Genomic DNA, 12,583 nt, shown 5'->3' with positions numbered 1-12,583 from the left:
GTTACAGACTATTGATCCGATGTGTTAGCTTCTGTATTTTAAGAGGCACAGAGTTTAAAAGATGCCAAAGTGCATTGTTAGTTTTCTACCGTCTCATGTTCTCACCACTGAAGTACCACAACAGTTACTGCTTGTTTTATATTTCCGCCATTTAATTTTTGTTTTATTTTACTGCACTGCAAAATGTTTATTAATTAATTATAGAAATAATAGTGGCAGAGGTAGTCAAAGTTTAAAGTAGCAGCAATAGTGAAGGCAGTCCTGTAGTATCACTTGAAAGATTCAATACGCAAAAGATTTTCCATATGAGATCTGGTATGGTCAATATTGAGTTTGGGAAAGTGCGCATGAGATGACTCATGGCAAACATCAGTTTTCATCCTAAACTAATCTGTCTTGCTTTTCCTAAGGTTTCTTCCATTTTCCTTATTAAAAGTTTTTTGGGGGAGTTTTTCCTCATTCGAATTGAGGGTCTGAGGACAAAGGGGTTTGTATGCTTTACAGATTGTAAAGCTGCTTGAGACAAATAATTGATTTATGATGTTGGGCTATATGATAATGGGCTAAAATTGACTTCACTTAGCGTTAATTAGCTAGCTAGCTACAGCAGATAAAATCTGCCAGCAAAATCAACGGTCACTGTCTAAAAATGAGAAGTCTAATTGTGTCTACATGTGTGACCTAGTGTTTCAAAAATTACCATGAATTTCTAGTAGTAAATCTGCTACCGATATCATTGTAAGGCCATACCAGCAGTAAGTAAGAGGGACACTTATGCCAAATACATCTGATATAGTCCCCTGGTAGATATCTGATTATATATTTTACATGTACTGTCCTGTGGAATATAACAAATATTTTCAGTACAGAATATATTTCAGCATATTAAATGTTGATTTTTCAATCCATATAGGTAGTAGTCAGTAGCAGCTAGTGTAGCAGAATTAGGTTTACTATAATATTTGTAGATGTATCCCAGTAGTAGTTATAGCAGTATTATGAAAAGTAAGTGTGATGGTAGTTGTAATAATAACACTATTGACAATGGTGTTATAGGGGTAGCATTAGTAAAAGCCAACTAGTATAATATAGTATAGTAATATCTAGTTATAGAAACATATCAGTAGAATTGCAAATAGTATTTAATATGCCAGCAGAATCAAAACTTACTGGGTACTGGGTTCAGTCACACCGGCTGCACCCCTGCAGAGAAGCTGAAGTAAGCTTTATACTACTCTGCCAGATATGATTAGGCTGAACATTATGGTTTATCTCTTCATTGTCTGAAGCCATAACACTGTTTCTTAATTTAGACTTTAAAAACAGGGCATTGTAACAGGGCATTGAGGAGAGATGATGAAAAATACTGCTTAAAAATACATAAGGCTCTCCATGTTATTAAAGACAAAACTAGAGTAATCAGTGTGCCTAAATCCATGTCTGAAATAGATGTGTAGCCTGCTGCTCAGGATTTAAACATTTATTAAATAATTCCTTAAATCATTTTGATACATGGATTTTAAGGGTTTTAAAATACAATTATAGTTTTCTGGAAATAACTTTAGTGCAAATAATAAGATTCTCAATTTTAGAACAATTATCTTTTGACATCATCCAGACAGTCCTTTACAACTGGCACATCACAGTTACAAGTTGGCACGGAGTACTGCTGGCAAAGCAATTAAAGGAAATGCTTGCTGACAAATACCAAGAGCCAAAGGTTAAATAAAACAGTTTTGGCCCCAGAACAGAGCATGAAGATGCATAATCACCAATGGAGACTAAACATTTTGTGTTTGATGGGTAAAACAACCAGCCCATTGTGGCATCAGAAATACCAACCTTATTTCCAAGTATATCAATTACAACATCCCATGGTGGGCTTAGGTCAAGTGCTGAGCAACACTGAACACTTACTGGATTATGGATTCATCAGTTAATAACCCAATAATAGTGGATAACCAAAACCTCCACCTTTGATTGTACAACCTACACATTTTGAAGGTGAAGAACATTTCATATACAGTATAACAAGAGGCCCCATTTACACATGTCCCTTTAAGTGTCTCATAACTGGAGAAAATCCACACGAAATGTAAAACATTTTCATTTACAATTAGCCACATACTGAATATGGATCTCAGTTGACCTGATCAGCAAATTTGATTGCAATCCCTCTTGGTTTTCTGTGCAAGTCAGGGTCACCTCTACTCCATCCAAGCTAGTGGTGATAATGCAACTGAAGCTGTAATTTGGTAACTGTCAGGAATTCCAGAAGAAGTTACAATAACAATAGTTGAGCTTCTATTAGCTAGCTAAGAACTATCCATAAAAAAAGCATGAAACACATGGATGAATCATATTTTTGAATTACGTCTTCACAGGCTCTCATTTATGTCACTCCCTCACCCATACGGATCATTAATTGGTTAAATTGATCAGGGATAAGAGAAAGAGAACAACGGCAAATTCAGTGTAATTTAATAGTAACTTTAGCTGCTATTATCAAGGTACAGACCGCAGATACTATTTCCAGAGAATGCTTACTGGTGTATTTTATTTAGTTTATTTATATGTAATATCTGGCTAAATTGCATCTTTTCAGCAATTATTTCAGTCTGTCTTCAATGCTTCTGGGATGCATTCACTTTTGCTCAAGACGGATGAAGTGACAAAGTGTATATGGGGTCAAAGAGTCTGAAAATGTGGCGTGAAACAGTCAGTACAGAAACAGAGAACAGAAAAAGCAACTGCCTTCTCTAGTAGATCTCATAACCTATTTGATTGAGCTAGTGGGAATAATATCTAAAAGAATACTCTCTAGGCAACCCCTGGTCTTTCAGTGAAATTGATGGAAAATGTCTTAATAAGTGAGCTCAGAAGTAAATCATGTGAGGCAACAGTGAACTGATGCGCTGATTATTGCACAGTTAATAATTTCTCAGAGTTAACGATCTGAGCAGCAGGAACACCTGTCAGGGCAGTGATTACAAAGTGATCAACAAAGTGAATAAAAACCTTCAGAGGTAAGTTTAGAAAAAATTTAATCTAAGTCCAGATGATCTGATTGTTGATTGTTTTCTGGATGGAGCACAGATAATATAGAATAATAATGCACAGATGGGTAAAATCATTAACAGATCCTCTGTGGAGGAGACTGCACCGTCTGCACTCAAATTGACAAAGAGAGACAATTCTGTGGGAAGTTCATTAAAGATATGAGAACACAAAGTGTGCTTATAATGTGTAATGGCTGCTTTAAAAGTGGGATAAAATAACAATACACCCTTGATCAAAGAGAGAAATTTCTGCTCCCCTTAAAAATGTTTAGAGACAGACCAGAGGCAAGAATTTGGCATGGTTTTTAATTTAAACTATGAATGCGATTGAGAAACATCAAACCCCTTTGTTGTCATTTTGTGCAGTAGAAGAGAGAAATTCCACGAATTGTGACTGTAAAGTAGTAGATGGTAGATAAGGGAGGCAGACAGCTGCACAAAATGATTTGGGTAAATGACATGCCATTTAAACAAACAAGATCAGGATTTCATTTAGTCTAAACCTTACATTAGGCAGGGCCAAAGGAACTCAGACTGCCATTGTTTAATTTGCTTATTGTCTGCAGACAAAAGCATTGCAGGCGGCCTTACTCTGGACAGATCAGAGTACTCATTATGCTGTGTGTCAAAACTTAAACATAAAGAATTATATACTAGTGCACCTGCATCCAGAGTAGATTAACAATATTAGTGCTCACATATCGATTTTCCAAATAGGATAAATCACACTTTTCCCAAGTTTCATTTAGAATATGCAAGTTTATTTTGACTGAGGTGTTTACATGAGGCAGTTTTACTTTGATAGGCTCCTATTCTGATTATTAATAGGATAAAATGTTCCACAAGACTTTAGTGGTGTTTGCTGCATGTGAATATTACCCTGTAAGTTACCCTGTTCTACAAACTTTACACATTCCCAGATTCCCAGGGGGCCTCAACAGCCTCATCGAACCTCACACGGATCACTATGTTGCAATGGGTTTGTGGTAAATTGTAATTTTGTTTGGGAACATGGGAACGTGTACTATTAAAGCACAACATCAAGTAACATGATAAGGTCTTTAAGGTGGGTCCTGCATTATGACCCTTTTGTGAAGCTCTGTCTTGGAGAGTTGTCCTTCATTAAAATAAAAAAAAAGAAAAAGAAAAAAGTTATTTGATTAAATTTGCAAGTGTAGGTAACCACATCATCCTCGCATGACTAACAAATGAAATTAAGTTTCAGACATACAATACTTTAGTTTATTTCCATTAATTTGTGACTTTGTCACTTTCAGTGTCAGTCCAACAAACCTGGTGAAATCATCTGTCATTCCAACCCTGTCACCTCAAACGTATGGTTCTATACCACTTATTTGTTTTGCCATAAAAGTTTTGTAAAGATTATGGTCATTTGTAATTTTTTTTCTAGTGAAGGAATAGTTAGTTTGTTGTACCGCATGTAAGTTGCAGGAAGGTGGGTGGAATGGATGGTGGCCATACACCTAAAGTATATATCATCCTGAGCCCTACGTAATATAATAAAATAATTATGTGTCTCATGCTTTAAATCACTGTTGTCCAAGACCAGGTTCTTTATCTACCCCCAATCAAGTGTTGGAACTGCTAAACACAACCATAAAAAACCTTAAACAGTTGCTACAGCTGTATTCCAAGAGTGAATAATGTTGGGAAATTAGTAGTGAGTCGGTAGTAGCTACTAAGGTTTCTGCAGATTTGGCTTCATTTACAAATGATAAAAAAACCATTATTGCTATATTTTAGCGCATTGTTTTAAATCCTAAAAGATTATCATAATGAAAAATTACCTCCATAAAACATACCACCCCCAGTGGAGTATTGGGTGGCCTCTTGATGACCTGCAGTAATGGCAACACAGTAGGACAGACAGGTCCTTCTGCAGCTTCTGGCCATCTGCCCAACTGGAAAAATTCTGAAGATACTCCTGCCTGCCATTAGAAGGAAGCCAATTGGATAAACAGCAAAAGATATTTTCTTTCATAACTGAAGTCCAGTGGATCATTTTATTTGGACCTTGCTTTACGTTACCTGGATGAATGAGATCACTCTGTACAGACAAGACAAGACGGCTCTATGCTGTAACGAAAGCAACTCATTAAAAAGCGGTACAGAATTTCACTAAGCGTTTCAACTAAACGTGCCAAGTGAGGTCCAAGCTGGGCATTACTGTATGTTTCAAATGTATGCATTATGCCTAAAATCAGCTTCCCAACATTTGAAATACTGGCACTAATACTAAGTCTATGCAATGAGAAATCAGGCCAAAACCCAGTTAACTCTTATCCATATTTGGCGTGGCTATTTCGATTTTAAATTTATTTAATGGAAAACCTGATGGTGCACTATTTTCTACTCCTCTCTCCTCTCACTAAATCTGTTAGTTGTACTCAGCATTTTGTCTCTATCTGTCACTGTCAACAGTAAATCTTGCCTCTAAACCATCTTTATTTTTTTCTTAATGTGACACTTTATCAGTTTGACTAAAATTTTGTAGTCAGCAATTCCTTCATAATATGTCAGTCAACAACTTAACTGACGACCTCAACTAACACCAGAGCCATTGTTCTGCCCCACAGTGTGAAGCATGTAGTTTATTCAATTCAGATCCTGTGTATAATTGCCTCAGTGAGATTCATCTAATGACTGCTGTGAATATTACTGCTGACAGCTGTTGAAAGACCATGCAACAACAATAACAGTAGTAATAGCTGATGGGAGAGAAAAGACCCAACTGAGGATGTAATGGGCCTGCACCCAACAAGAGCTGTATACAAGGCTGGTTTACATGCTGCTTACATCCACTAAACACTATGAAAAGTTACGAATGGAGACTTTGAGAGACTTTTTGAGTTTGAGGAGAATTTATGGGATGGGACAAATGGCTTGAATATGAAAAAAAGACATGGCTATAAAACATTAGTTGAGAGAAAAACAAGTCTGCCCTTTGTTATAAAATAGACCTGAAACACACTAAGTAAAAAGAGGTGCTTGACAAACAGGGACCTCATATTGATCAGCCCTTCTTGAAAAGTCAAAGATACAAGTCCACTGACACATAACAAACCAAGCTGTAGACAGAAATACCAGAGTGCTAGGTCTGTAGGGTCAAGAGTTCAAGCAGCCAAAGAAGGAAAAGACCAGAGGGCAGAAACGTCCAGAGTAAAATGGCCTAGGGCTACTGACAAAAGGGAATGGTGAAACCGGCTGGCAAACCGCATTAGGCAAGCTAAAAGGAAGCACTGAGAGCAGGACAGATAAGATGGAGCATGTCGGAGGATGTCATACTATATATGACTCAGGAAAAGAAAGGTGTGGAGTTCACAAAAACAAAGATGAAACATCAGAACCAAAGTGGTATAAGCGACAGCAAACAGTTGTAGTGTGGAAGAGAGACAGCTCAAAAATGCCACAGAGAAAGGCATCAGAAAGGAAGATCAGACAGATCAGAATGGAAATGTCAATATACTACAAGTAAACAAAGAATCATTTGATAGAACTGACTAGAGAGTTTCATTGAGGGAAATGAAAAAAGAAAGCACAAACAAGAAAAGAGTTATGACAGTATTTTACAAGCACTCCTATAAATATGTAGAGTTACTCAAGTATTCGTCTTATTTTGTTTTTTTATTATTTAGAGCAATAAATCTCCTTCCAAAAACCATTTTCTACAAAGCCACAGCCTGAAACTTTTAAAATGCTGCTGCATTTGGGTGACATATTCCTTTATTGCAATCAACACAGCCAGTGTAGTTTATTTGGTCAGCTCACACAAGGCACAAGGGAATATAAACATACAACTGTATATTCTAGCATAACAAATGATCTCTGCCGTTCAGGCTTATTCTCTACAGGGAGCGAAAATCTGGTCACAAAGTTGTTTCAGAGTAAAGGCAGCGGTATGTGGTGGAAACAAACCAGGTCATACAACATGCTGTTCGACCACATCTGAAGGCAAAATGATGAGATGCAAATCCCTATACAGTTTGCCATATTGTCTGGTCCAGGAGGCTGCTTCCTTTGTTCAAGAACATTGTGCTCAGTGCTGCCACTGGTGCTGAAAGATGATGTGCACCGTTGACTATGTTTTAATTTAATTTAATTTTTAAATAATAATGACAGAGTAATTGTTAAATATATGACATATGCTATAATTTTCAGCCATATCAGCCCTTCTGAGTAAAAACAAACAAAAAAAAAAATGTATGGGGTGGTGATGGGGCAGTGGATAAGACACATGCCTTTGATGTGAGTGACCCAGGTTTGAATACACTGTGAGACACCATTGTGTCCCTGAATAAGACACTTAACCACTAGTTGCTCCAGAGACGTGCGACCACTGACATATATAGCAATTGTAAGTCGCTTTAGATAAAAGCGTCAGCTAAATGACTAAATGTAATGTAATAATAAAATAATAATGACAGTAATTGTTAAATATGACTTATGCTATAATCTCCAGCCATGTCATATTTAAAACCCTTCTCAGTAAAAAAAAACCCAAAAAAACAATAAACAATGTGTTGTGTCACCATTTGGTAGTGCTCATTGCTCATGCGTGCACAAGAACACAAAGAAAACAGAGGCTCACTCATAGAACTGGTACATAGCACTGCTAGCGGTCAAAAGCTCCACAGTGTACCTTTAAGACATTTTTGAAAGCTTCAAGTGTTATCGTGACATTTCAATGAACTTCCTATATCAAACCCTAAAATATCTCATAGTAACACTGTGTATAAATAAATTAAAAAGTACTCTGTAGGCTCAGGCAATACCACAGAATCTGGCAAAAATACAGTCAACACAGACGCACCTTGTTTCAGCACCCTGTTTCAGCACCTTGTTTCAGCTTGGCAGAGGCAACCAGCCTGCCACACTTGAGCTGTTTCTTTGCCACCCAGCTACAACTTGTCTGCCAAGCGTCCACCACTCTATTACTGCTGCTCTGACACCTTTGTCTGATTCTCTCTTACTTTTCTGCCACTGCTGGACCACCATGAAGCTGTTGATTCGCACCTATTTCTACCCTTCAAAAGTCCACACTTAAAAAAGGAAATATTTCATCTCTTCATGATTCTTTACATGACATACTGACACAACCACAGATGTTCGTGCATGGTGCAACCACGCAGGGCGTTGCTGATCACAGTCAATTCAATTGCACTTTTCACATAGAGCAGGTGCACATGTGTGCTGTAACTACAGCACAGTGCAAAGAGGTATGGTTAAGAAGACTCCATTATCAGTTGTAGTTGGATTTTATGGTGTAAGAGTTGTGCCATTTCACATGTTAATTGTGTGTTCTGTAATGTGTTCTGAATTTGAATTTGTGTGTTCTTGCTTGTTCACAATTATTCTGATATTCAAGCACTCATAACCATAATTTCAATCTAAATCAACAGGAAGCTTTCAGTTTTTGCCAACATTCACACACACACGTTAATGTGTGCTTCATTTGTCATTATTGGCTGTTTATTTTTTTTTAGGAAGAAATATGAGTCACTTTGACTGAAATTATCCATTAAATACAATGTGTTCTCATGCAAATGCTTGGAAAAGACACAATAACAGAACATTACTGTGGCTTGTGCCTTTGTCATTAGTAAGCAGATGATGAGGTGTAGCATGGTAATGCTTGTTACCAAAAGTGCACGGTGCTGTTTGACCACTGTACTGAATCACCTGCCTGCGTCTCTCTCCCATTTTGACACACTTAAGTTCAAGGTGACTACTAATTACAAACAGGTGCAGGCAAGATTAAAATAAATTAAAAAGCCCTCAGTGTGATGAATATATCGTTTTACTGGCACAAATCTCCATGAAGCACTGTGCGTCATCACAAAAAAGCCCACTGACTCATGTAAACTTAGAATCTGCTTTGGATGAGGCTGCCAACACATGAGAAGTGACGATTGTTTTCCCATGAGGAGCGACATGGCACTGAGCTCACCACTTTGTCCTTGGCCTCACCCTGCCGTGAAAATTCAACCTGTTTGAACTTAAAGCTTATTTGCAGCTCACCTTTCAAAGTGTGACCATTGAGCTTGTAACATGACATTAGAAGTAGTTTTAACAACATTTTTCCATATTACTAAAAAATTAAAAATTATGAAGTTTTATCTTGTGTCCCTGTGTCAATTGTTCACTTATCTCTTGGTGTATGCCAAATATATTTAGAAATAAATTGTGTTTACGAAGTGTTTTTACATGAGTATCTATTTTCTTTTTAAACTCAGTTGAGTTTTTCATGGCAAATATTTTAACTTCTCATTAGCAGGGAGAGGACAGGTGAAAAAAGAAATCTGTTAACAATGTAAGCCAGTATGCACAATACAAGGACCCTCGACCTAACTCACCTGAATAGAATGAAATGCAGTCCTGGAAAGTTAGGGCAGTGCTTGGTCTGTTTTCAAGCAGCACAAAAATGAGTTTGATCTGAGTTTTAATGAGCCTGGTGTGCTACGATGGATGGGCTGCAGACTCGATGCAAGTCCAGACCTGCAACCAACCAGAGCAGCGATTGCTGTGTGACTTTTCAAACCTCTGTCAGTCATTGTATGAAACCCACCCCATGTGAGTGATGGATGTGTGATAGGTCAGACCAAATCCACTTTCTAATCTTTCTAAATGGAAAGGGGGTCAGATATATCTGCCGCAGCAAATGAAGCATAACTCAGATTGGTCTGGTTCCCAGGCTAGTGGAATTTAGTTGGATAATTTAACAAAGCAAGTATGGGCCAGTAACAGTGTCTGTATCATTGTATCACTCTGGATTAGCTATGACACAGCCACTTTTGAACAACTCCAATTACATTTCGAGGATTGATTTAATTCATTCTTGTAACTAAAAAAAGGAAGAATAAACATCCTTTCAGATAGTAGGCACATAGCACCAACCAGTCAATCCTTTCACCAACCTGACATCATCTGATTTTTAACCTGCAACCCGACTACTCTATCCCTGTTTAACCTAGCACAGAGGTTGTCAGCACCCTGCTGACAGAATGATGACAAGAAGGTGATAAAGGTCAAACATCATAGTGGAAGAAAAGACAGAAGTAGTGGGATCATGTTAGAGTGGTAAATGAGACAGTTTTGTGACTAAGAGCAAAAGGGCAGCAGGGCCACGTCACTGGATTGTTTCTTGTGCTGTTTGGCTATGATTGACAAAAAGCTTCTGAGTCACATTTCATCCAGTTGGCTGCTGCAAGGATACAACTGTCAGTGTGCAGAAAAAAGATTATAGCAGAAAACCAATTATTATGACCATAGCTATGTTTTTGACTATCAGCTTGCTGTTCCCTTTTTAGATGGACTGCTAGGTGCTCGCTATCTGGGACTTTTCTTGGGCGTAGATTACTGTAAATTAAACTTCATGAGCTCAAATTGGTTCCTGGAAAGTATCAGGTCATTGGTCACACTGTCTCAGAAAAAAGAGCTCTAATTTTCCAACTGAATTCCCACTAATGGGTACTTTAATATTTTCACTTCCTTGCACTATTCTGGAGGTTAATATCATTTTGCAATTAAAGCATCAATCCTCATTTATAAACTATATTAGGCCATATATCTTTCACTGATTCGACTTCAGCTTAATTCTGACTGCATCACAGCGATCGTCGCACACACTGTACTAAAGTATGGGTTTTTAACTCTGAACAATGTGCTCTCATCCATGCGTTTAAACAAACTTTGGGAAATTTTTGCCAACTTGACTTCTTGGTCAACAAATTATCCATGCTTGGGTACACTCTTTGTTGAAATGTAACATACCTAAGGTCACTTAAAGTGATCCAGTTTAGGACATGAAGTAGAGTTGTTCAAACCACCACCAGACCTGGTACAAACACATTCTAAAGATGAATTTTATAACATTTACTCTCTAAATAACGTAGAATTTCTTGGCACTACAAATGCAAATTTACAGTGTCTGAACTTTACCAACCCCTTACAGCAAACAAGCATGAAAAAAAGGAGCGTTGAATTAATTTACTCTGACCGTCAAACCAAGTTGAGGTTTCAGCTGGTTCAGCTGGTTTTCATTTTCAGCTTGTCAAGTACAGGACATTTAACCAAAAAGTCACAGATCCATAAAATACTTACAGTACTGAAGCTAATCGCAGGTTTGAGCTTCTTAGTAGAAAATTGCTACTAACTTTGCACATGTGCCACTGTGAATAGTCAATGAGAAACTCATCTATTTTCTTCTGGAATGGAAAGTTTCTCAGGAGTTATATTTTTCTGCAGATCTGCAGCTAAAACTGTGTTCAATAATGTCAGAATCTTTGCAGCTTCAAAGATAAATATATTGCAATTACAGAGAGAATTATTAAAATATTGAAAAGAGTACTGATGTACTTAAAATTATATATGTATGTAAAACCTTATTCCGTTTTCCTGTGATAACGGGATAATTTTCTCGTGATCTTGAGATAATGAACCATAGCTGAATACAAGGGTCAGCAGGTGCCTTTCTTTATGAAAATTTCGTAACAATTTGTGGAATCAGTAGTTAGCTCAGTTGGTAGAGCCCAGGACATGCTTCCCAAGGACTGCAGGTCTCCCTCTTTCAGCAATCTTTTTTATTCTTCTTTGTGTTTTTAATCATTCTCTTCAACAAAGTTGTTATGAACAGATTCAGGAGAATCCAGTCACACATTTCCCAGGAAATGTGTAGTTAAATGGATTCCCCTGAATGAGAAGCGGATGAATTTCCTCTGCCTGGGAATGATGGGGAAATGAAAAGTCCATAGGTTGATGAATGTGGACCAATCGCTGGGATGGGCACACTCCAGCACCTGCTTAATTGTGAGCATATGAATCACTCATCTTCATAAGAACTTTGTTGGAGATGAATATGAAAAAGAATTTTTAACAAAACTGCAATATAAGTTTAGTCTTTTTCAACAATCTTCCTGCAGAGTTTGAAACTAATTTGAGTTGGCCTAAGGAAATGCTAGAATAATATGCTTTAATTGCAGTTTTCCACACATCATACTCTGTTTGTCTCCTATGAGGATCAAACTCACAATCTTATGACTGTGAGTCCTGTGCCTTACCAACTGAGCTAATCAGTGACACCAGAAACTCACAAACAAAACAACAGTCGTTATCTCGAGATCACAAGATTATCCTGTTATCACGGGAATACGGAGTAAAATAAAGATATGAAGCGATGGCCGCTTAGGGCTTCCGTAGTATTTAAATATCAAGCAAATACATTTTTTTTAACAAATAATGAACTGTTGAACAAATGTTGGCAGGTATAATAGCTATAGAAAGAGATATCGTTCTATCAAGGTTCGTGCACATACAGTGGGGGAAAAAAGTATTTGACCCCTTGCTGATTTTGCAGGTTTGCCCACTTACAAAGAATGCAACAATCTACAATTTTAATCATATGTACATTCTAACAGTGAAAGACAGAATCCCAAAGAAAATTCCAGAAAATCACATCATATGAATTTATAAAAATTGATAACCATCTGATGAGGAAAAACAAGTAT

The 12,583-nt window shown here is 37.4% G+C and overlaps 1 long non-coding RNA gene across 1 annotated transcript; it reads right to left on the bottom strand.

Annotated features, from left to right (window-relative positions):
* Window positions 1-3,912: 3,912 nt before the first annotated feature.
* Window positions 3,913-9,506, bottom strand: LOC123959548. The gene is made up of 4 exons (XR_006822332.1): window positions 9,434-9,506; window positions 5,109-5,156; window positions 4,868-5,008; window positions 3,913-4,176 (listed from the first exon to the last, which is right to left on the bottom strand). It is a non-coding gene; the product is annotated as an uncharacterized LOC123959548 (long non-coding RNA).
* Window positions 9,507-12,583: the final 3,077 nt, after the last annotated feature.

The sequence above is a fragment of the Micropterus dolomieu genome, linkage group LG20, assembly GCF_021292245.1.
Source record: "Micropterus dolomieu isolate WLL.071019.BEF.003 ecotype Adirondacks linkage group LG20, ASM2129224v1, whole genome shotgun sequence".
Classification (NCBI taxonomy): Eukaryota; Metazoa; Chordata; class Actinopteri; order Centrarchiformes; family Centrarchidae; genus Micropterus; species Micropterus dolomieu.
The sequence above is the reverse complement of the archived record's forward strand: the minus strand, read 5'-3'. Positions and strand labels throughout refer to the sequence as shown.